Genomic DNA, 25,521 nt, shown 5'->3' with positions numbered 1-25,521 from the left:
TCTCATCTTCTGAACATGGAAGTTTTTGACTGGACAACACTCCGCCTCATATAGCATAGTCGGTCTAACCATCTACAAAACTTATCTTTAAGTCTTGGAGGCACATTCTTATCACACAGAACTCCGAAAGCGAGCCTCGAGAGCGGACCCACATGGTGTCAAGTGGATTCATATGAACCCACTTTGTTGAAAAATAAAATTGTATATACATGTATATTTAATATGTTTTTAAAATATATACATGTATATGTTAAATTTAACTCCACTTAAACAGAATGCAACACTCAGCCCAGTGGCGAAGTGGGTTCGATTTTTTCAAATCATCCCGTGTTCGAAACCAGCCTACAACAATTGAGCTATTGATATGCTCAAATTACACCTATTAATGGTATAACGCGGACGTCGTCAACTATAGTAACCCAGCGAGGTTGGGGTCGAATCCCACAGAGAATATGGTGTGAAAAGTTTACTAAACGAGTATTATACTAATCTTGTGGTCCTGGTGTATTCCAGAAATGAATTTTATAATTGATTTGGTTTGTGGACTAATTTAAAGTGACTGAAAATTTAAAGTTGTAAATATATGGGTAAAAAGAATCAAGGTTGTGTCCCCGTTAGATAAAGTGTATGATCATGGGTATCGATCTTGATATACTTCTAATGAACTGTTTGTATGGATGCACTTAACCTCTATATGAATCTAAACTATTTCCCAATAAGAAAAGATTATTTCTTTCTATGCTTTTTTCAAAGATAAGAAAGTATGCATGAAGAACGGTTAATTATGCCAAGTAAATTTCTCTTATTCCTAAGTGAATTTATTAAACAAGGTTTAAAGTCCTGAGTTCTTGTTATTTGTTCTTACCTAACCCTAGCTATTTTCCCAAATAAACTAAAGTTTATGGCGTGAGCTAATGTTTGCAACCACTAACTATATGATGAATACGAAGAACAAATAAACCCTAACAATTCATTATGCGTATATCTTTCACGATCCTCAATCACAAAACACCCATCCTTGGGTTCACAAAACTTCTTTCCCTGTTGCATTAGATGTTGACTTTTGGTTTTGTTCTCTTGTTTTCCTGGTTGCTCCTAATTTCAAGCTCTTGTAATGGGATCTAGGTCTTTTTAAGTTGTACCTTTTACTGGCTTCTTGTGGAATTTTGTCAATAATATGAATTAAATTGGTACTTCCTAAAAAATGTTTAGTTCTTTCGTAGTAGATGTGAGTGAAATTATTTTTAAGATCTAAATATGGTTGAACATTGAACATGTCACAACTAAAGTAAAAAATAGACTGCTTGACTAATTGAGAAATTTGAAGCAAATTGTCTATTGTTGATCATCTTTGGCTTCTTCTCAACTGATTGTGGAGTTACACTTACTAAACTTAGTTTGATGAATTTGGTATTCAGGTAATGCGGAATCCAAACTTGTATACCTGACATTCTGAAGTTTGTTTCCCAGTGATAGCACTTCATCTTTGTTTCTTAGTTGAAATTTAAGTTTAATTATATTTGTTATATTATTGTTCTAATTAGAATTTTAATTTGGTAATGCAGTTTCAAAATTCAATGAAGGGATTTTCTCTCCTGTATCGTCCAAGTTGCCACAATCAAATTCATCCGCTCCAAATGCTCCTCAGGTGGAAGAATACTTGAACCAATTAGTAGAAAATCATCATTCTCCTAAAAACAAAAGCATGGAGTAGAGTTGGATTCTTTACCGGCAGATCCAAAGAAACGAATACCCATTCTAGACTATCATCCAGATGAACGTGATGACATAAGACGAGCATATATCTAAAGACGTCCTCATAAACCTCAACTTCCTATGTTTTATCAAACATATTTTTAAGGATTTAAACGTCGTTTTAATCGTAAATGGTATAAAAAATATCATGATTGGTTGAAGTATAGTGTGATAGAAGATGCAGCTTATAGTTTCTGTTGTTATTTATTTCAAGATGGAAGCATTCATCAAGGTGAGGTGAAGCATTTTCAAGTATAGGGTTCAAGAGCTGGCATAAAAAGAAAAGATTAGATAAGAACGTTGGTGAGTTGAACAGTGATCATAACCAGGCAAACAAAAAGTGTGAGGATCTAATGCGACAAGAATCCAATTCAAGTTACGTTTGTAAATCCGGATAATAAATCTAAGCTTGAGCACAAAATTCATTTAAAGGCTTCAATTGATGTGGTGAGACTCCTTTTGAATCAAGGATTGACATTTCGTGGACATCGTGAAGATGAATCATCATTTAAAAAGGGTAACTTTCTTGAAATTCTTTCATGGTATGCGAAGCGGTGTGATAAAATTATTGATCTTGTGTTGAAAAAGGCTCCAAAAAATGATCAAATGACTTCTCATAAAATTTAAAAAGATATTATCACTTCATGTAAGCTTGAAACAATTAAAGATATTATCACTTCATGTGAGCTTGAAACAATTAAAGACTATTTCTCATTGCTAGTTGATGAATCTTTTGATGTGTCACGTAAGGAGCAAATGACAATTGTTTTGTGATATGTTGATAGATGGGGATCTGTGGTGGAACGGTTTATTGGGATCATTCATGTTCGTGATACTAATGCTTTATGTTTAAAAGTTGCAATTGTTAACTACCTTGCTCAACATTCTTTGAGTTTATCTCATATCCATGGACAATGCTATATTGGAGCAAGCAATATGCAAGGGCGTCTAAGTGGCGTTAAAACTTTGATTCAACAAGAAAGTATATCAGCTCATGCGATTCATTTTTTTGCTCATCAACTTCAGTTGACTTTTTGTTGAGGTATCTAAAAAATGTCTTCAAGTTGAAGAACCTGTATTGTTGGTTTCTAATGTATTAAATGTATTGGGAGGTTCTTTTAAATGCATGGATGAACTTCGAGAATCTCAAGAAGAAAAAGTTCAAGAGGCGCCAGATATGGGCGAGGTTGAAACTGATAAGGGCTTGAATCAAGAACTTGGTCTTGCTAGGGATGCCAACACTCGGTGGGGTTCACACTACAAATCTTTTAAAAACTTCATTAGTATGTTTGACTCTATTACTGATGTTCTTGATACTATTGTTGTTGATTTCGAATGTGTTAAAGATAGAGCTAAGGCAATAGGATTTCTCAGGGCTTGTCAAACATTTGAGATAGCTTTCATATTGTAGTTAATGAGAGTTATTTTGGCGATCACAATTGAACTTAATGAATCACTACAGAAGAAAGAACAATATATTGCAAATGGTATGTTACTTGTTCAAGTGGTGAAGAAACGATTGCAAGATCTAAGAGATGAAGGATGGGATCTGCTTATCGAGAGGTCTGCATTTGGTGTCAAGTATGATATTTTGATACCTAATTTTGATGAGTTCTATGTTAATTTTGGAAGATCTAGACGTAGAGTTGCTGAGTATACTTTCTCACATCACTATCGTGTTGACATATTTTTTAAGATTATTGATTGGAAACTTCAAGAACAAACTCAAGGAACGTTGTAACGAGGTGAGAACGAATTTGCTTATTGGAGTTGTTTGCTTGAATCCAGTTGATACATTTTCTAGTTTTAACATCGAGAAAATACTGAGAATGGTTGAATTATATCCTGATGATTTTGGTGAAAATATAATGGTTACTCTTAAGAATGAGCTAGAGACTTATATTGTTGATGTCCGTGATGTTGATGGAAGGTTCTCCAACCTAAAAGGACTTGGTAATCATTCTGAAGAGCTAGTTAAAGCACAGAAGCATTTACATTATCCCCTTGTGTTTCGCCTTGTAAAATTTGCGTTGCTCCTGCGGGTCGCCACTGCTACAGTTGAAAGAGCTTTTTCGGCAATGAAGTTGATCAAGAGTGAATTGCGAAATCGAATGATTGATGACTTCATGAGCGGTTGTATAGTACCTTATGTAGAAAAAAGAATATCTAATACCTTTTATGATGAGAGTATTATGAATAGGTTTCAGAAAATGAAAACTCGTAGAGTACAATTCTAATAGTATATTTTAATTAATCAAACTTTGTTTTGTTTGTTTCTCTGTGCATTTATTTTCTTATATATTGAACCCGCTTGGTGAAAATCCTAGGTCTGCCACTGCCGAGCCTCCATTTCATACACCCCCGCCTCAATATGATATGTAACATCCTCGTCAATTTCAACTTTAAACGAGGTAAAACTTGATTAACGGCAAATTAGTAAAACAATTCTTACTTTCTAGACTAAAGAGTTTTACTCAAACTAAACGCCACCACTTATTATGAAATGAACTTATTGAGTTTTCCTTTCCCCATAAATCTCAACTGTTAGTACTAATCCGGCCACTGAAAATAAGTTTTTTACATTAGTTTGAATTGCAATGTCATGCATACTAGTATATTTACCCGTGATGCACGGATAATGATTAAGAAAAGTTTTGCTAGTACTTCAATAAAGAAATAAAGATCACGTCTTGTAAAATAATAATATTTTGCTACAATAAAATTAGCTATAATATAAATGTGAGTGGAGAGCTTTATTTTAAACCATAATTGTTACTCTTATAACCTAGTATTAGATCGCGCGGTGATATTAAAAAATATTAGTCATAAATAAACTCCGATATGTCTTGTTAGAGATTTTTTTTTAAAATGAAAGTCCTATATTCATCTTATTTTATTTATTAATATGTTACACCTTATAACAAAATCTATGTAAAATTAAAGGATATGAATCATATATCCATTAAGCAATTTGACCAGAGATACATAAAATGAGATTATGGGGTAAAATTTATAAGACTTCGAACTCTGAATTGCAACATTAGATGTTTCACTCGTAGCATGTATTGATTTTCTCCTGAATTCTCCAACATAAAACATCAAAAATAAAAAATTAATATATCATAAATATAAGTAAATCAAGTATCTAGGATTTAACACGAACCAACAACTTTGACACGAAAATATATAGTACAACAAATTAAATTATCAAAATATATTTCTAGGTTACTCTTCTCTTTCACGGATCTTCTCCTTTACAATCCCAAAGTAATTAACAAAGACGTTTCACTTAAGTATTATATCTTTGATAAGCTAAATATTTTATTTATGTATAGTGAGTATGGTATTGATACCGTAAGCAAACATCATAATTTGTCGGTCAATTCCTACTAATTTCATCACCCAAGTTAATAATTAGTACATTTGCTTAAAAAAAGAACTATAAAAATGCGTAGATTGACTTCAACCTGACCAAGATTGCATGACTTGGAGCAATAGAGGAAAACATAGGTCGTAGATGCCACAATCTTGAATTCATCATTATCATATGAAGAATAAGAATTGATCATGTTTCTCATCATATGAGCCATTTCTCTTAGCCATTTCGTTTGTTTCTTCCTTTTGCTCTGCAATGGAGTATATGGGAAAATTGAATGAAAATTACTGAGAGATGAGAAGAAAGAGGAAGAAGAAGTTTCGATAGAAACCACATGTAATATACCAAAGTGAGAGTAGTTGGTGGTTTATAAACCTAGCAAAAGCTTTTGGCATAGTAACTGGATTCCTAGATTAGGATCCATTACAGAGATGCCCTCTTTCTTTCACTTCCCACCAAAACTCTCCAAGATCATTATGTCTTGTATCAGTACCAGCTCCATCGCAGTCTTGGTGAATGGAGGAAAAACAACTTCGATCCAACCCACTGGAGGAATTAGACAAGGAGAGCCTATGTCACCCTACATCTTTATCCTGTGCATGGAGCTTCTCTCTAAAAGAATTGAACAAAGCGTCTCTCAAAAGGATTGGACCCCTATCTCTGTTAGTGCAAGAATGCCTAAGATTCTCCCACCTGTTCTTTACTGATGATCTGACCCTTTTCTCCCAAGCAAACAACATAAATGTCAATACCATCTTAGAGACACTTGCCGGTTTCAGCTCTAAGTCAGGGCAAAGGATAAATTTCATCAAGTAAAAAGTTGTCTTCTCTTCTAACACCACTCAGGATTCCAAAAGAGACATTTCCTCCATGCTAGGGATCAGTCAAAGTGACAGCTTTGGCAAGTACTTGGGGTTTCCAAATTCCATATCAAGCCAACCAATGTTGATTTCCAGTACATCATAGATAACCTCAACAATAGAATGGCTGGTTGGAAAACTAAACTCATAAATATGGCAGGGAGGACCACACTTGCCAAAGCTACCCTTAGTAGCATTCCAAACCACACCTTGCAGTACATTGCTCTCCCTAGCACTATCACTAAGCATACTAATAGAGCCCAAATAAACTTCATATGGGGTACCACCTCTGAAAAGAAAAAGATGCACTTGGTGAGGTGGGACACTATCATCCTTCCAAAAAGCAAAGGAGGTATGGGTATTAAAAAAGATGAGACTAAAAATAAGATACTGCTTGCAAGCCTTGCTTGGAGACTCCTAAATAATCCTAACTCCAACTGGGCATCCATCCTCCTAGCCAAACATCAGAATGGGGCAGAACCCCAAAACTATTCACTCCAGACCTTGGAAAGCCATCCTCCGAGGATGGAGCATCTGCAGCAAGGGAATCACTAATGTCATCCACAATGGCAAGGGCACTAGCTTCTGGCATAGTAATTGGATTCCTAGATTAGGAACTATTAGAAGCAGGATCTTCGGACCCATTCCCTTAGGCATGGACAATACCAAGGTAGATGACATCTATCGTGATAACAATCAACACCTTCACCTCATCCCCTTTAAGTTCCCCATCAACATCATTGAGGCAATCCAAAACACTTTCATCCCTTCCTACACAGCCAAAGATGACACCATTGCTTGGAACCTTCATAATAGTGGCAAGTTCAGTACCAAATCTGCCTATGACATCATTGACACCAATGCCAAGAACCCTCAGCAAGCTGTTACTAAGGACTTTAACTAGATTTGGAAACTTAAGATCCTTAATAAGATGAAATTCTTCATGTGGACCTTCAACCATGCCAGACTCCTAACTAGCAGCTATCTTTCCTCTATAGGAATCCCTATCCCTAACATTTGCCAGCAATGTAATGCACAAAATGAATCCTTGAACCATATCTTCTTTGAATGCCCTATTGCTACCTCATTTTGGGATGAAATATGTGCTCAAAGCACTACTGGAGCAACCATACTTACTTTTGATCCTGGTACTTGGCAGTCCACTTGGAATACCTTAAAAAACAAGCAGTATAACACCTACTTGAAATGGAATGATCTTATTCCCTACTGTCTCTGGAACATATGGTTAAATAGAAATAGGAACCACTACAACCACCTCCACAACCTGTTAGCTACAACACCACTCTCAGTGCTACCATGGAGTATGTAATGCTCATAAGGCACCCTACTACATCTAAAGAACAATGTCACCATCAACCTAAAAAGGAACCCTCCCCCCCCCCCCACCCCGAAAGAGGTTTCTCTAAGCTTAACACTAATGGAGCCTTTGATGGAAAGCTAGGATAGGAGGGATTGGGGGAGTTATTAGAGATAGCAGTGGAAAATGGATCATAGGCTTCACCAAAGGACTGCCATTTTCTTCTATTATTCATGCAGAACTAACAGCTCTAATGCAGGGATTGAAGCTAGCACATGAACATAAGCTAATACCCCTTGAAGTGGAATGTGACTCAACAGAGGTACTTACTATCCAACAGCAAGGCCACGACACTTACACTCCTTTGATTCTTGAATGCAAGTACTTGCTAGAGATGATGGGCAGGCCGGTTGTAAGAGATGGCTACAGGAAGCAGAACTCAGTAGATGATGCACTAGCCATGAAAGGAACAAAGGAGAAGAGTTTTGGAGAAAAGAAGACGTTGGTAGTTCCACCTGTGTATGCAGTAGCTAGTTTTTGGGCAGACATGGAAGGAACTACATATGCTAGATCTTTTTGTGCTTTGGATGATCCAAATGTAATTGCCACTAATAGATATTCCCGAAACCTTTCTCCGAAAGTTTTTGTAAATGCTACAATGACTACTGCTGGGGTCCACCGCGGCAATGCCCCGGATGGACCGCCAATTTAAATTATAAAATGAAGATCTTGATTTACCGCGAAAAAAAAAGTATGGCTCCACTATAATAAGGGCATCTTAATTTGAATTGGCAGTTGTTTTTGCTTTTTTGTTTTTTGGGAGTTTGCACTTTTTATTTTATTTTTTTGTTTTATAATTTTAAATTTTAATTTTTATAATGATGACACTTGTCATCCCACCATTCTTCTTCTGCTTCTCCTCTTCTACTCTATGTAGATAGAAGATAGATTGGCTCTCTTCGAGTGACACATTGAGTCCCTTTCAAAGAATAAGACTGAATGTGACCACTCTGCCTAAAAAAAGGTAATAATATATAAATTAAAGAATACCAAAGGCTTGAAAGTTCCTAGAACACCCTGCAAATTATTCGGACTCAGCTCCTCTCTGGTAACCCTGGTGTCCAGTTCCTCTAGTGCCATTTTAAAAACGTGACACGTGTCCCCTTAGTAAATCAATGGATCTGATTTATTTTATTAACTCAAACGTCTAAACCATGGTTAACAATTTTCTCACATTTCTCTCTCTCCGTTTTACTGTCAGATTTCCCAAATACTTTGTGAAAAATATGCTCTGCTCAGCTTAGCTCAACTGGAGCGAGAGCCTTCTCCGATTAAAAAAGAATTACTTCCATCTATTTTCTTTCCTTCACGTTCTCCGTAATTAAGGCGCACTTCGCCGTTCATCAATGGATCTGGGTCCAGTCACCATGTCTAGTAAAGATTTTCCTATTATTCACTACACAAACACACACAAAAAAAGCTTCTTGAAGGAGTTCTTCCCAACCGTAACTTCACTTGTAAGTGTGGAATCTAAGAGGACAATTTATCAATCTACTGACTTGGAAGCAATTATACTGATGGATGCTCCTCGACACTATCAACAGCAATCCATGACAAAGTCATAGATCCTCAATTTTCAGTTCTTTCTAGATCGATTGATCGTTCCATGGACGCAAACTCAACATTTGTTCAAGTTGAAACTTAAAATTTCATCTTGATTTGCTCCTTTCTTGGTATAGGACTTCAATTTTCTATGTGAACTTTTTTTTTTATTTTTTTTTATTTTTTATATATAGATTCTCTGTGCAATTTTATGTGTAATATTTTTTTTTTTTGGATAAGATCAATAATTAAGAAACAAAAAGAAGTTTACTGAAGGCAAGTTTCGGATTTCAACAATCGGAATTGGTAAAACGGGTTTTATCATTGGCAGAACATTAGTAAAGATTATCCTTTAACTATGATTAAAATTACTGGTTAATAAAAATAAATCAGAGCCATTGATTTGTTAAGGGGACACGTGTCACGTTTTTTTTAAAATGACACTAGAGGAACTGGACACGATGCTCACTAGAGGGGAGCCGAGTCCGAATTATTCTCTCTGTGGTTATTTTTTCGTTAATGGAAGTAAAAAGATCTTTTCACTCTACACCTGGGGTGTCAAAAATGGAAATGAAACTGATCGTCTAGATATTACTCGAGTCCATCCTTCCATGACAGTTGGCTTATAACTTATCGCACATTGTAGTTTAAGTTAATTTGTAAGAGGATATTATTAGCTAAGGAACTAAAAGAATAAACAGACCTCACGATATATTCCTACTTGATGATAAAGGAATCATTATTTAGCAATCCGATTATAGAGTCTCATTAGAAAAAAATGTGAATGAAGAAAGTCATTTAGAATTGAAAAAAGCCGCACTAACTTATTGTATCCAGTGATTGAGGAAGGATTTTCATAAAGGAGTTCAAAATATGAAGAAATGAACACACAAAAAAGCCAAAGAAATTCAATATCTATTAATACACATAAAAAATAATTTTAACCATATATAAAAAATATAATTTTTTGCCATAAAGGGGTTTGGATGAACCCTTCGGCCCTTACCTGCTCTGCCCCTGCTTGTATCCCCTATTCGCCTTCTCATTTTCCGCTGTGAGTAACATAAACTAATTTGCTCTAACTTGACCTCATCTGTATAATTGACATCCCTAGTCTAGTTTATTACTTGGTGTAAAGTTCATTACACCTTTAATCCATTTATCTTAAACTATTTTTAAGAATGAAATTTATGAATGACAAGGACTTGTTTTTTTCTTTAGTTACAATTGGATCAATGTTACTAATTCCACTAAAAGTAGCACCACTTATACTTATCGTCCGTTATTTATGGACTCACGCACCTCAATTAGAATTATATAGAACGGGGGAACCATTATAGGCTAAAGTAAAAGTAATGGGCATTTGATGGCCAATGAGCAAACAGAACAGAATATACTAGAAGAAGCATTTCACTGCACCAAACAAGAAACATACAAAAGATCATGCCCAATAAATGAAGTACAATATCAGTACTACATCTCTACCATTTTTATTACGTACCACATCATTCCACCTAAACCCGTCAACCGGTTCGGGTTAACCGGTTCAAATCGGTAACTGGATCGGTAAAATCGGAACCGGAACCGGTTCCGATTAACCGTTTATTATATACCGGTCCGGTTTCAATTTTTTTGGAACCGGAACCGGTTAAATAGGTAAAATCGGAACCGGACCGGTTAAACCGGTAAAACTGTTGGAATTTTTTTTTTTTTTTTTTAAATAGAGCCGTTGGGCTGCTCTGTTGGACCGTTGGCCAACGGTCCATTTGCAAAAATGGCCGTTGCCAAACGGTCCCAAACCCATATTTTGGCCCCCCAACCCCCCAAACTTTTTTTTTAACACTTTAACCCATCCCCCACCCCTATATAAACCTCTCTCCATTTTCATTTTAATCCACACCAATTCACTCTTCTCTTTCTCTCAATCTCTCAATTATAGTTACTTTGCAACAATTAGCCACTTTAAATTTCTCTCAATTAAATATTATAAATTCTTATTATAGTTTCAATTATTAATTTTGCAATTATAATATTTTTGGTGGAGTTGGTGATTTTGCAACAATCCGAAATAGCTGTGGTGGATTTGCAATTCTAGCCACCTTCACTTTGTTGGAAATTAGTCCGGCAATTTAATACCTTCGTTCTAACTCTATCTTTATTTTTCGTAATTTAATTTAAGCAATTTAATTCTAGCAATTTAATTTGTTGCAATTTATTTTCTTGTGATTTAAATTAATTCTATTTAATAATGGCGAAGAGATTTAGACGTGGTGCCGGTAGTAGGGATATTGTTAGGGGTGGGTTTAATGAGGAAACATTTGTGGAAGAAACACCTAATTTAGGTATTGATGTTGGTGGAAATAATCCACTTTTAGGTCATGAGGCAATGCAACAACATTATACCGACACTTTTAATGAAATTGATGATGATGATGATGATGAAACACAAGCCCCCGAAAATCCCATGGAGATACAGGTCCTGTACAATTACATACACAAGATAAACTGCCTAGAACTCGTAAGCCAACCGCTAAAATTTAAAAATTTATGACTAAGGATAAGAAAAGCCAAACAGCTAAATGTACCCTTTGTGGACAAGTATTTGCTTTTAGGCAAGGAACTAGTAAGGATTGTGGAATGGGTACACTAAATGGTCATATGAGAAAGAAACATATGGATGTTTGGGGAGAGCAAACGGGTTCAAATGTGGGGGTATTCAAATGACGATAGACCCACGAACCGGTAAAAATTTTAAGTATGACAAGAAAAAAAAGCGTGTAGAAATAGCTAAAATGGTAGCTTATAATTGTTTACCATTTTCCTTTCCTTCGGGTTTGAGGTTTGTTACTTACATTCAACGTTGTTATAATGCGTTATTTGAGGGTACTCCTAGAAGTACTTGTAGAGCGGATGTTATAAATTTGTATAAAAAAATATAGATTTTATGTTATAAATTTGTATAAAAAATATAGATTTTATTTGCGCCATGTATTTAATTCTTTAAATTGTAATATTTCTCTTACCGCTGATTTGGGTCTTAGTCTTAACAAGTTAAATTTTTTTGCTATTACATGTCATTGGGTTGATGACAATTGGGTTATGCAAAAAAGAATTATAGCTTTTTTATATGATGAAGGAAAAGGTCGTCACGATAGAAATTTTTTAGCGGATTCAATGTCTACTATTATGAGATTTTTTAACATTTATAGAAAAACACTTTGTATTGCTTTAGATAATGCTTCTAATAATACAAAGGCGATTGGTCTTTTAAAAAGATAATTAAACCCTCCGCTAATAAATAATTTTCATGTGAAATGTAGTTGTCACATTTTAAACTTAATTGTTAAAGATGGTCTTGTGTGTTTTGACGATTCTATTCAAAAAGTTAGAGATGCGGTTGCGTTTCTTTTTTTTGTAATGCTAATAGGGAAGACTTAGAGATTTTAAGAATTGTTGTGTGAAAAATAACCTTAGACCTAGAAAAATTCAAGTAGAAATTGAGACTAGGTGGAACTACACTTACATTATGCTACAACAAACATATGAGTATAGGATTCCCATACAATAAGTTCACAACAAATATAATATTAATAATGATGATTGGTTAAATTTTACGCATTGGGAAGATGTTAAGGAATGTGTTGAACGCTTAGAAATTTTTTATAATGCAACTCTTGCTTTTTCTAAACATTTCTATCCCACGATATCCGAAATTTTAACCTACTTAGCGGAAATAGCTAGAGTTTTATAAGAGTATAAATATAAACCGGTTATCAAGCGGCTATTTTTGATATAACAACAAAATTTAAAAAGTATTTTTTTTCCATCCCAACTTTATTTATATTGGATTTTCTTTTAAATCCTTGTTTAAAAGTGTCTTATACTAGAGCATTAGTTGGTCAAATTTATACATTTTTAGAAATTGAAGAGGGAGTTCAACCATCTTTAGTGAAAGTCGAACTCGCTATTGATGACGAGTTTAGAAAAGTTTTTACTCATTATTCTAATTTGGAAGAACATGCTACACCCGTTGCTCCACGCCCTACTATTTCTCAAAATAGCAAAAAGGGCTTATTGAATTTGTCGCATTTAAAAGTTTTACATTCACAGCTAACTCCTTCTTATAGTGTAAACTTTGATGAATATAACTTTTATTTGATGCAGCCAAATGTGGATATCAAGGAACTAGATGAATTGGACGTCTTAGCATGGTGGAAGAAATACAGGGCAAGTCATCCGATACTCTCAAGAATGGCTCGAGATATCCTTACGGTTCAAGTATCAACCGTGACTTCAGAGAGTGCATTTAGCCAAGGAAGACAACAAATTGGAGACCATAGACACTCATTATCCGGCTTTAGCTTGCAAGTACTAGCGTGCATTCGCGATTGGATTAGATCGGAGCGACGCAACCAAAACTTAGAAGCGGAGGAAGGCGAAGAGGAAGAGATTGAAGATTTGATAGCAAGTGGACTGGACCAAATGAAAGATTTTGAAGATATCTCCATGGCCGAATATGATATGGGGGAAATTAACCAAATGATTGAGAATTGGTGATTTTATTATTCTACTATTTCTTTGCAACTCATGTATTATTTGCAAATTAAAAAAACTACAACTTGCAAATAAATATTATCCAAGAATGAATAAAATATATGGCTCATTGAGCTTTCTTCTATTTACTTGTGTTCATATTTTTACTTATATTAAGTTAGGAATATACCTAAAATATACTAAAAATATACTTATAATATACATCTACTTAAATTAAAAACTAGAAAGTTATATACTTAAAAAATAACTAAAATATACTAAGAATATACTTATAATATATAGTGTACATATAACTTAAACATATATATATATATATATATATATATATATATATATATATATACATATATATATATAAATATATATATATATATAAAACAAAAAAAAGAGGTTTTGGACGTGTTTGAACCGAACCGGTTCTAGTTTCGGATTTTTAACCGGTAAACCGGAACCGGTTAAACCGAAACCAGTGGCCGGTTCCGATTTATTAACCGGAAACTGGCCGGTTTGTTAATCGGTTGCCGGTTCGGTCCGATTCAAACCGGTTAACAGGTTTAATTCCACCGAACATCAAAACAAATAACATTTCTTTTCCATGTCCAAAAAAGAGTCATCACTTCACCAATATTTCATGCAATTTTGACCTCAATGGTTTTGGGCTTCTTGGGCTCAGGAGGAGGCAACTTCTGTACCGTGATAGTCAGAACCCCATCTTGACAAACAGCAGAAATAGCATCATTATTCGCATTCTCCGGAAGTGTAAACTTCCTCATGAATTTGCCGACCTTCTCTCCATTCTGATATACTTTGCTCCTTCTTTCTCTTCTTCCCTTTTCCTTTCTCCACTAATCATCAACACATTGTCATCTTCCACCTGCACTTTGATATCTCCAAATTTCAACCTTGGCATATCAACAATGAAAACATAAGAATTAGGGTACTCTTTCACGTCTGCGGGTGTGGCAGCCATGGCCTTAGTGTCACGGACATAGTTCCTTGATGGGGCATTCACGGGCTTGTCAGAATCGTCAGTTTCAGCGTCCATGATGTGCTGGAGTGTGTGGAAGAGTGGTGCGTCGATACCCATCAGCCTCAAATCCATTTTTCTCTTCTTTGATCAACTGGTTTTAATTTTGATGTGTGATTTGTGTTTGGAATGTTCAAATTGTGTGTTGGATTTGTTGGGCTAAAACGGCCCAAAGATACTGTTAACATGATGTGATATTGTCCGCTTTGGGCCAAGCCCGCACGGTTTTCCCCAAAAGGCTTCACATCATTAAGAGTATCCAACTCCTTATAAATAACTCTTTTTTCTTTTCAGCTACCAATGTGGTACTTTGTTCCCACACCCAACAATCTCCCCCTCGAACTAAGTTCCACATGACTCATTACGGGTCAGAGATTCAACGTGGCAATATGCCACCCACATCGTCAGAGTATTTACGGTCACCGAATCCCAAAGGCTGTGTATGCATCTTCAAAGCTATGGGTAAAGGTTGTAAACCGACCCATAGACACACAAAGGCACTAAGTCGGGCCCCACGCCACACTCCACCATCTTCATACTCGTCTCGCCAAACCATTGGCTCTGATACCAGTTGTTGGGCTAAAACGGCCCAAAGATACTGTTAACATGATGTGATATTGTCCGCTTTGGGCCAAGCCCGTACGGTTTTCCCCAAAAAGGCCTCACATCATTAAGAGTATCTAACTCCTTATAAAGAGCTCCCTTTTCTTTTTAGCTATCAATGTGGTACTTTGTTCTCACACCCAACAATCTCTCCCTCGAACTAAGTTCCACGTGGCTCATTATCATACCATGGGTCAGAGATTCAATATGTCTGTGTGCCACCCATACTGTCAGAGTATTTACAGTCACCGAAGCCCAAAGGCTGTGTATGCGTCTTCAAAGCTATGGGTAAAGGTTGTACACCGGCCCATAAATGGGCAAAGGCACTAATCCGGGCCCCACGCCACACTCCGCCATTTTCATACTCGTCCGCCAAACCATTGACTCTGATACCAGTTGTTGGGCTAAAACGGCCCAAAGATACTTTTAACATGATGTGATATTATCCGCTTTGGGTCAAGCCCGCACGGTTTTCCCCAAAAGGCCTCATATCATTAAGAGTATCCAACTCCTTATAAATAGCTCCTTTTTCTTTTCAGCTACCAATGTAGTACTTTGTTCGCACACCCAACAGGATTCTGATTGCAGGGAATGTTAGGGTAGAGGGGGGTGATTATATAGCGGAAATATGGAACTTCCGGAGGAAAATAGAAGAAGAATGAAGGAAGTTTCTAGGAGCTTCTGCTCTTCACATTGTCCCTGTGCTACACTTATCTAGAACTTTGCCGATTGTTAGTCCCTCCGTTACACTATTTTTAAGGGTTTGGTACGCTCATTAAAAAGTTACTTAAAGTGCTTGTTTGGAAGTGATTTTATAATGGATTTTTTTAAATGAGTTTTATCTTTACAACATATCCTGTATACCCACACAAATGGAGTTTATAGGATGAGATGTAGAAAGACCTTTACCTTGAAGCTTCTTTCAGGTAAACCCTCTCAGCTTAAGAAAATCATTTTTTAGAGAACGTTTTGAAAGAAATGCGAGTAAAAATTACTCTCTCTATTTTAATTTACGTGAACCTATTACTATTTAGGGAGTCTTCGAGGTGGTTCTTTAACGACGTTTTTGTTACTTTTTTTCTAAATTATTTGAATTATAAATTATCATGACTTATTGTATTTTTATGTAGTTTCTGAATATATAATTTTTATTTTTCTAAACTTGAAAAATTTATGTCACAATTTACGGTCAAAGTTATAAAGTTTGACTTTCGTATTCTGAAAAGGTTCACATAAATTGAAACAGAAAGGTATGACGGATCAAAATATTAAACAAAGAAAATGCAAATAATATAAAAAAAAAATTATCTTTGACTTTGACTTAATATACGTAATAATTTGCTGCCAAAAGGAAAACTTAGACTTTCTGCCTAAAGTACCGAAAATTAGATATTTCAGCTATCTTGTTATTATAATTTATTCTCGAATGAGTAACTAAAACTTAGTGTCATTGGCTTAAACAGATAACGATTTTCAATTGAATGCGTAGGCGAAAAGTTGACAGTCATCAGTTCAGAATTGCTTACCATCTTAATTCTCACAGAGATTGATAGCCGAGCTATTTATAAACAGTGGCAATCATTTCCAAAAGTACACATGTTAAAAATATGAATTTTAGCCTAATTTTAAATAATTATGGCCCAGCTTAAAAGGTGAAAATTACCAAGCCATAATAAAAAAACCACCCATTGTACAATATTTGAAGCATAGGCAATAATTAATAGCAATACATTAGAACCACCTTTCTTTTATCTTCCCTGCTGTCGGAAAAATCAAAATTCTACTTTCTTGAATTGTAATTGGCTCTGTAATCCTGAAGAATTTGTGTACAAACAATCCAGCAAAGGCCTAATTTCTTGAACCAATACTCTCGAAACCTTAATTATTTTCTACATAGAACTAGTTTCTCACAGCTATAAAATTAAACATTATGGAAAATAAAACTATTCGCTCCTTGTTCAGATTTAAAAAGAAAGAAAGAACTGCACCCTATATGCTCATAGCAACTGGAGAAACAGAACAGAATACAGAGTAGCAAATCACATGATTTAAACAAGAGATCGCACACATACACATGTAGTTAATTCCTCACATTTTCCATTCAACATATTTCATAAAACATAAAAAATCTAGATGAAATGAGCAGCAATGCTAGCTCTCTATCTTTCATACCATCAAACATCAAAGTAGAGAGCCTCCATTTCCATCATTCTGATATACTTTGCCCCTTCTTTCTCTTCTTCCCTCTTCCTTTCTCCACTTATCAACAACGCATTATCATCTTCCACCTGCACTTTGATATCTCCAGATTTCAACCCTGACGGGTACTCTTTGACATCAGCTGGTGTGGCAGCTAAGGCTTTAGCCTCACGAACATAATTCCTTGATGGGGCATTCACGGACTTTATCAGAATCATCGGTTGCAGCGTCCATGATGTGCTGGAGAGTGTGGAAAATTTAAAAATTTCGTTAATTTAAAAAGTAATTTGGCTAAATTTTAATCTGTTTCTCTTCAATGTAATTAAGAAGTAGAATAGAAAATCATATAAGACAAATAGAGACTACATCTCATAAATGGTCACATAATTATAAACTTTTTTTTTTTTTTTAATTTATAAAAATCACATAATTATGTTTTCTAATAGAAAAAATCACTAAACTTTCATCCTACTAACACAAAAGTCAGATGTAACACCCTATACTTTTACGTTAGGACGTGCCATAGCTAATCGACGCAAACATGGGGGATTAAGGTTATTCATAAGGTTATAGGCGATTTAAACAATGTTAAAACCAAGGATTAGAGGCTAAATGCATCGAAGAGAATGAGTTTCGGCAAAATTTCTCTACTTGTAGAGTGACATACGAACCGTACATTGGAGGTACGGACCATATGTCCATTGTCTGATCAAGGCATAGATTCAAAGAGTTTCCTGGGGAAAATTGGTAACGTACGGTTTGTATGTTGCAACATACGGCCGCATGTTGCTCCGTATGTTGATGGCGGTGGAAATATTATATATTTGTTTCAAGCGGTGCTAAGCTCATTTATCACAAATTTCACTTCAAGACGGACCATAAGGTTCCCAAAACTCTCCCTAAGTGTTCTCCTATCATCAAGGGCTAAGTCCAACGAGACTTAACGTGATTCCTCCTTCGAAAAGTTCGTGGTGCTAGCATAGTTCATCTCCTTCGTTTGGTGGTTAGATCCAAGCTTCCTTCAAGGTGAAGTGAGGTGTAAAGAGTTTAGTTTGTGTCATCCAAGCTAAGGATTATCCCTTTCTCCATGTGTACGAGCTGTGTAAGCTTCAGATATGTTGTTCTAGTGAGAACTCACGGGACGGACCGTGAGTTCAGTTGTTTGATGTTGCTCTACAGTGGCGGATCCAGAATTTTAAGGTCATGGGTGCTCGCCTTTAACGACAAATAATAGTCATAAAAAAAGGTAAAGCGGCAGGAAAAGAAAAACTATTGTGTTCAAGTTAAGATACTGAAGGGAAGATCTAGGATTTGATGTTTGTGGGTTCCAACCCATTTCAAATAAAAAAATACAAAGAGACAAAACAAAAACCTACAAGTAGGGGTGTACAAGGTAAACCGACAAACCGCACCAAACCGATAAACCGAGAAAAAAACCCGACTAGTGGTTTGGTTTGACTTGGTTTGGTGTTGGAAAAAAAAACCCGACCATAATTGGTTTGGTTTGGTTTTAACTAAAAAAAGTCAAATCGAACCAAACCAACCCGACATTACATGTATTCAATTTTTAAAATATTTTATACATAAAAATATTTATTTGTAAAGTAATTTATAAATATTTCTTAAATTTTATCGTAATTTTTTATCTATTATCATATTATTCAAGCTTGAACTTAGAATTTTGAATGTCAATAAGTTTTATATCCTATGGATGTTAGTAACTCAAATAAAGTCCAAACCAAAACCAACTTAACACTAATCCTAACAAAAGAAATTCAATTTAACACTAGAAATGACAATAATGTTGGATATCTATTCTTTAGTTTTGCATAATTGATTTAGAGAGTAAAAATACATAACTTAAGTTTTTTTCTTTGTCATATAATTAATACTTATTTTAGCATGACTTAGTATTTTTAGATTATGGTCATTTTCTTTTATGGCTTGTTAATTACCAATATTTATTTTAACCGATTATATTAGCTTTTGTTGAATATTTTAATACAATGTCATCACTCTACTCACATTTTGTGTTATTTTCTTAAGAAACACCTTAATTATATAATTGTATCTTACTAGGACTAAAGAAATATTTAAAGTAAAAGTTATATGTTTTGTATCAAGATTATTCCGAAAAAAAACCCGAAAAATCCGAGAAAACCGAGCAACCCGAACAACCCGAGAAAACCCAAGGTTGAAAAACCCGAATTTTATTGGTTTGATTTGGTGTATAAATTTTAAAATCCGACACAATTGGTTTGGTGTTTAAAAAATCCGAACCAACCCGGTCCATGTACACCCCTACCTACAGGTGATCAAGGATTCGAACCCTTGACCAAAAGAAACAAAGCTTTAAGAATTCCTTCTTTGCCACTGAACCAAGAACACAATTTATTAATGGATTCCCAAATCGTATTTTTTATATAATTATTAAATTTTTCAATACAAATATAGGATTCGCACAAATACATGGGGGTTTCTGAGAACCCCCATAATATATGCTAAACCCGCCCCTGAAGGGAAGACTAGAGAACATTAATACAAATGATAACTCTCGCTCTTTTTCACCACGATTAAACAAACTAATTAAAAAGGTAAACCTTTTTTTTTTTTTTTAAGTTAGTAGTAAGAAAAGAAAAGGAAAGTCAGGTGGTAAACATAAAAAGAAGAATCTGCCCAAAAAATTGAGAAACAAAGCAGTGAAGACTTAATTAGAAACACTAACTTAATAAAGAAGTTACGAACCAGCATAGTTTCAAAAAGAAAATGCACTAAGCCGGGATCGAACCCCCGAATCTCACACAAGCAGATGCTTTGATATTCACTTTTCCACCAACGTACCAAGGGGTATGTTTGCTCAATGGGTGCTTAAGCATTTTATATATCCGTTTTGTTGAGTTTTATATATAAATATATATAGCTCGAGATGCTATCAATGGGTGCTCGAGCACCCACTTTGCTCAATGTGGGTCCGCCCCTGTTGCTCTAGACTGTTTCCCAATTCAGCACTGCCTCGTGTTACACTACCATTGATCCTCCTACTTATTGTGTTAAAAACTTTAGTTTGATCTGGACTCTTAATTACCCCCACAAAATTAAAATTTTTACCTGGCAATGTTACCATAACAAAATCTCTAGTCAAGCTTACTTGCACCACATTGGTATGAATATCGATGACCAATGTCGTATGCAGCTCAGAGATGCGAGGCGGGTTGAGCATATTTTACTTTGACGCACTTATTCTAAGAACATGTGGGACAAGCTTCACATAACTTTTGATCCAAATCACAGCTCACACTGGTCGGATACTATTCGAAATAGCTTTCCTACATTACCCACAAACTTAACAAACTGGGAACTATATTTCCCTTTATAATTTGGGCTATTTGGATCAATCGTAACAACGACAACCACAATAACGTGACCAATAAAATAGACCTTAAGAATACTATAAATCGTTGTATCGAATATCATCATCTTACAATGAAAGAGCCTATACAAACCCTAAGAAACAAATTCATGTGTCATGGCACAAACCACCAAGCACATGGTACAAACTCAACATTGTTGGTGCCTTCAAATCCACCACAACACTGGAGGCATTGGTGGAGTGTTTAGAGACAGTAATGGAGTTGGATCACTGGTTTTAATTGTAAATACTTTGCCAATTCCCCTATTCATGCAGAACTTAGTATTGTTTGTATTATGTAGAGAATATAGCAAAAGAAAAAGTAAATCGGGGATACCTTTTGCTAGCCCAAGATCGTTGTTAGATTAGAAGATTCAACGAAAGAAGAGGAAGCTTAGAAAGGCAAAGAAAGATTTTAGATAGAAAACTTTGTTATGGAAGAAGACTCCTTGATTGGCTTGTATGGGTTGGTTACAAATCATAATGCACCCCTATTTATACTAGTCTAGGGACGATTCTAGATATTCTTCTAGACACATCCATAAGAAAAATCTAGTTATCTTTGTCTTCTAACACTACTCTAGAATATCTAGATTTTTCTTCAAGATGATTATCCATGATACTACACTAGACTATTCTACAACATTTACTAAATATCTAGGATTTTTTGTACCTGCAAAAAATCTACTTTATTATTTCACACTCCAAAAAATCTACTTACTTCAAGATCCTTCACGTCCAGACTCTTATTACTAATTTCAGGATCTGCTTCTTTGATTTCCTCTATAGCAGCTACTATATCACCAGTGTTAATGTCTTCAGAATCTTTTTGCTTCTTGTTGATGACAACAATGTCTTCCTTCACGTGATGTATTTTATTATCTGTTGTCACAATGACCTCATGGTCATTGTATTCACAAAAGGTGTAAAATTTGGACTGATCTCTAGTAAGATGGTGCCCACATCATGAATCAACAATCCAGTCTCTTTCAAAATTGATGGAGGCCATGGCATCTACTGCTCATGTCTTAGCGATGAAGCACTTTACTAGTGTTCTTCTTATTCAGCAGCTTTCTCAGTTTGAGCCATATTGCTCTCCTTGGCTCTGCAATATATTTTTATATGTCCTAATTTACCACACTGGTAACATTTGAGAGTCTTCTTATAGTTATTAGTAGACTCTCTCTCAATTTATGGCGAGCTTGAACTACTTTGAGATCGAGAGTGTGTCCTATCTCTGAATGTTTTTCCTTAAAAATTCCTCTTGTTGTTTACAAGAACAATTCCTTCCCTTTCTTTAAAACATACACTAGCCATCTGTTTGGCTCGTAACTCCTGGATGACAACAAATTCTCAAAGTCCTCCAAGGATGGTTGTTGAGCCCATCCTTGAATTGATGTAACAAAAGGTATATATTCTTTCTTCAACCCACAAATGATAATTCTTCTCATTCGTGCTTCAGAGATAGCCTCGTCCAAAATTAATAGAGAAATCTCATAACTCAAGTTCGTAATCTTCAAAAAATACTTGGAAATAGAAAGGCTAAATTGAGTGGTGTTAGCCAATTCATTCTCCACGATCTCTAGCCGCGCTTTATCCTTCTTACTGAACAAACGATAAAGGGTCTTCCATATTTCATGAGCTGATTTGCACCTTATAATAAGATCAAACAAGTTGTGCGAGATGAACCTCTTTAGGATGCACTCCACCTTCGCATTAATCTGCTTCCACTTCTTGTATACGCCGCTATTTTCTTGTCTGACGAAAGGAGGACTTGTGTTACTCCCATTAACAACATCCGACAAATCCTCGCCTACAAGGTATGATTTCATACATATCTTTTATACCTTGTAATTAGACTGGTTTAATAATTCCATCCCAGTCCAGTAACACGACCGCTCAAATCTATTTAGAAAAACAAGCTGAATCTACCACTAACATGATCTTAAATAAAATCCAGAAGCCAATCTATGACTATGACTCTGATACAATGTAGAGAATATTGTAGAAGAAAAAGTAAATCGGGGTGTAACGACCCGATCGGTCGCTTTGAGAACCGGTGCTCCACTTTGCGTGTCGTCTATTCCAGGAGCTCCGTTATAATTATTTGACTTGCTAGCCAAATTTGAAGTCAAACGAATATCATTTGGTTCACTTTGAGAGAAGGTTTCACTTTGGAAATTCCAACATTCAATTATTTGAATAAATTGTTTACTTTGGAAAAATGTGCTCTGATTGTCAATTTGAAGATTCCCTTAGATGTGAAATATTAGTTATGATTTGTGGAAATTGACGGGGCTAATTTTAGAGTTCGTCTAGTTGGTTTTTGACAATTAAGTCGGTTAATGTGTAATATGCCTATTTATGGTATAAAGATGGTCACAGGAAGAAATTAGACCTGGAACGGAGATTTGTTGTGATGTTTATGACTTGTAGGGATGGGTGACTCCATTCTCGAGGTAATCGGATGAGAATCAAAGAAGAAAATCTAAGTTTTGGAGTTTTGAAGGTTGAAGTTTGACCAAAAGTTGACTTTTGGGTAAACGTGCTCGTAATCAATTTTTGACAGTTCCATTAGGTCCAGAATATCATTTATGACTTACCCGAGTCGTTGGTTCGGTTCCCGAGAGGTTCGGGTGAGATTTGGGTGGTTGGTTGAGAAACTATCTTTTGGTATGATTTGGAGTTGACCACAGTCAACATTGGGTCAAGACGGTCCGTTTGTAAGTTTTGAGAGTTCGAGCAGGTTCGTATGATGATTTTGGACTTGTTCACAAATTTTAGTTAGATTCCGATGAGTTTCGGATGTGTTTGGATTGTATGGTGTTTGTTTTTGGTTTCGACCCTTTTTTGAGCAAAAAAGGTACCATAATGAGCAAACGAGCTATGATTTGTGTTTTGATTGAACCGTTAGATCCGCATCGTAATTTCAGAGCTGTAGCAACAGGAATTGTCGCGTTTTGTCATCGTATAAGGGAGATATGAGCATTTTACTAAAATTTTGCTATGCAGATTTTTCAGGTGTGATTTTTCTTTGAAATTTATGAAATTACCACTGAGATCGTCCTTTAAATATCTGACTTCTTCCAAAAATTGAAACCACCATATCTCACTCATTTTAAGGCCAAATGAGGTGATTCAAACGACTAACTTGAGTGAAATTTCGCAGGGAATCTATTGGAGTTATCAAAAGTGAGCTTTGGGATCTTTCTAGCACCACATATGGGTCAGACAGCTGGGCGTTTTCATTTTTATTATATGTTTAGGGGTTTCTCACAATCTTAGAAGCTCGATTTTGGTACACTTGAAGAGACTCTTTCAAGAATTATCATTTGGGTAAGATTCCAAACATCTTTTTAGGATTATTCCACCATTTAGTAGGATTTTTCATGCTAAGATTCTTGTATTAAGGGAGGTAAATTGGGGATTTGAAACCCTAGGCTTGAACTTGGTTTTTGTTCAATTAAACATGAATTAGTGGATGGATTTCATTCATTTTTGGTATATAGGCTCCATAAGTAATGGGTAAACTGATTTTGAACTATATTTCCTATTTTGGCCTTCGTGGCTCGGATTCCTATTTTGGAGACTTTTTGGGTTCGGATTTTGAAGTAGTTAATATGGGTACCATTGGATTCGTATGACTTTCTAGATTAATAATTTGACCTTATTGAACCCGATTTTCTTATGAAATGACCATTTTGCCACTTGAGGTTGGGAATGAATTTTTGAACTAACTTTTTGATTCGAAATTCTTCTAAGACTATTATGGGTATCCTTCGAATTCCCTCATTTTCCTCATTCCATGAGTTAGGGTTTGGGATTTGATTAGGAATATGGTTATTTAAGTATTTTCTTCTTGATTCTAATTTCATGATTCAGATATGTTTAGACTTCCATTATCTCGAGGCTCAAAGGAAGGGAAAGACTAAGGTGTGATTATTGGAGGCTTCGCTGTTCGGCTCTCTAGGTAGGTTATGGTTTACCCTATGGTGAGACTTCGATTAGCAAAGCATATATTTAGACGATATTATCGGAGAATGCATGTAAACCTTCAGGTATGAAGTTGGGTTGGATCTTGTTATATGATTTGGGCTAGCCACCCCGTTGTGTTGTGACTTATCTTGTTCTATTTGTTGTTCGCTTGTTGCCACGTAGAGATAGTAGATATTGATGACTAGTGAAATATCTTGATGATGATATTGTAGCACCTTACTTGTTGCTATTTTAAGACGAGGATTTGTGATACTATTGTGGCTTATTGTGTAGCCTTTTTATTGATAGGTACTGTTGAGATTAATTTGATTATTGACATTGAGCTCATACATTACACGCATTCTCATCCTTCATGATATGCTGTTGATACATTGATGATATACAAGGAAACACTGTTATGAGCTAGGCTCAATTGGATGAGAGTGACGTGAGGATCGATGTCCGATGTTTATCCCGGAATCGAGGTATGAGTGCTGGTAGTGATTGCCGAGCTCTTTGCCAGAATCGTGAGGAATGGTATATGGACTTTGCCGGTCCCCCATGGGTTGTGTTGTCGAGATGTGATGTTCCATCATTGGAGTGCATGTGTATCGATGCATATGCATTGCATCCATATTTCATACATTATTGCATTGCATTGTACCTTTGGCTTCTTGTGATATAGTTGTGATCTACGGATTCGGATTGGATGTACTGAGACTTGGCACAGTTGGGTTTAGATGCTATAACATAGGTGATGCGTTGTACTTGATTACTGACTCGTGTTGACTTATACCTTGTTGATTTACCTGTTTATCTTGCTTTATTGTCTTGATATATGTT

The 25,521-nt window shown here is 35.6% G+C and overlaps 2 pseudogenes; both read right to left on the bottom strand.

The window, feature by feature from the left end:
* Positions 1 to 10,305: 10,305 nt before the first annotated feature.
* Positions 10,306 to 14,644, bottom strand: LOC132069206 (17.3 kDa class II heat shock protein-like; annotated as a pseudogene).
* Positions 14,645 to 17,083: 2,439 nt separating this feature from the next.
* On the bottom strand, positions 17,084 to 21,128 carry LOC132069204 (17.1 kDa class II heat shock protein-like; annotated as a pseudogene).
* Between the last annotated feature and the right edge of the window lie 4,393 nt (positions 21,129 to 25,521).

Source organism: Lycium ferocissimum, chromosome 9, assembly GCF_029784015.1.
Source record: "Lycium ferocissimum isolate CSIRO_LF1 chromosome 9, AGI_CSIRO_Lferr_CH_V1, whole genome shotgun sequence".
Taxonomy (NCBI): Eukaryota; Viridiplantae; Streptophyta; class Magnoliopsida; order Solanales; family Solanaceae; genus Lycium; species Lycium ferocissimum.
The sequence above is the reverse complement of the archived record's forward strand: the minus strand, read 5'-3'. Positions and strand labels throughout refer to the sequence as shown.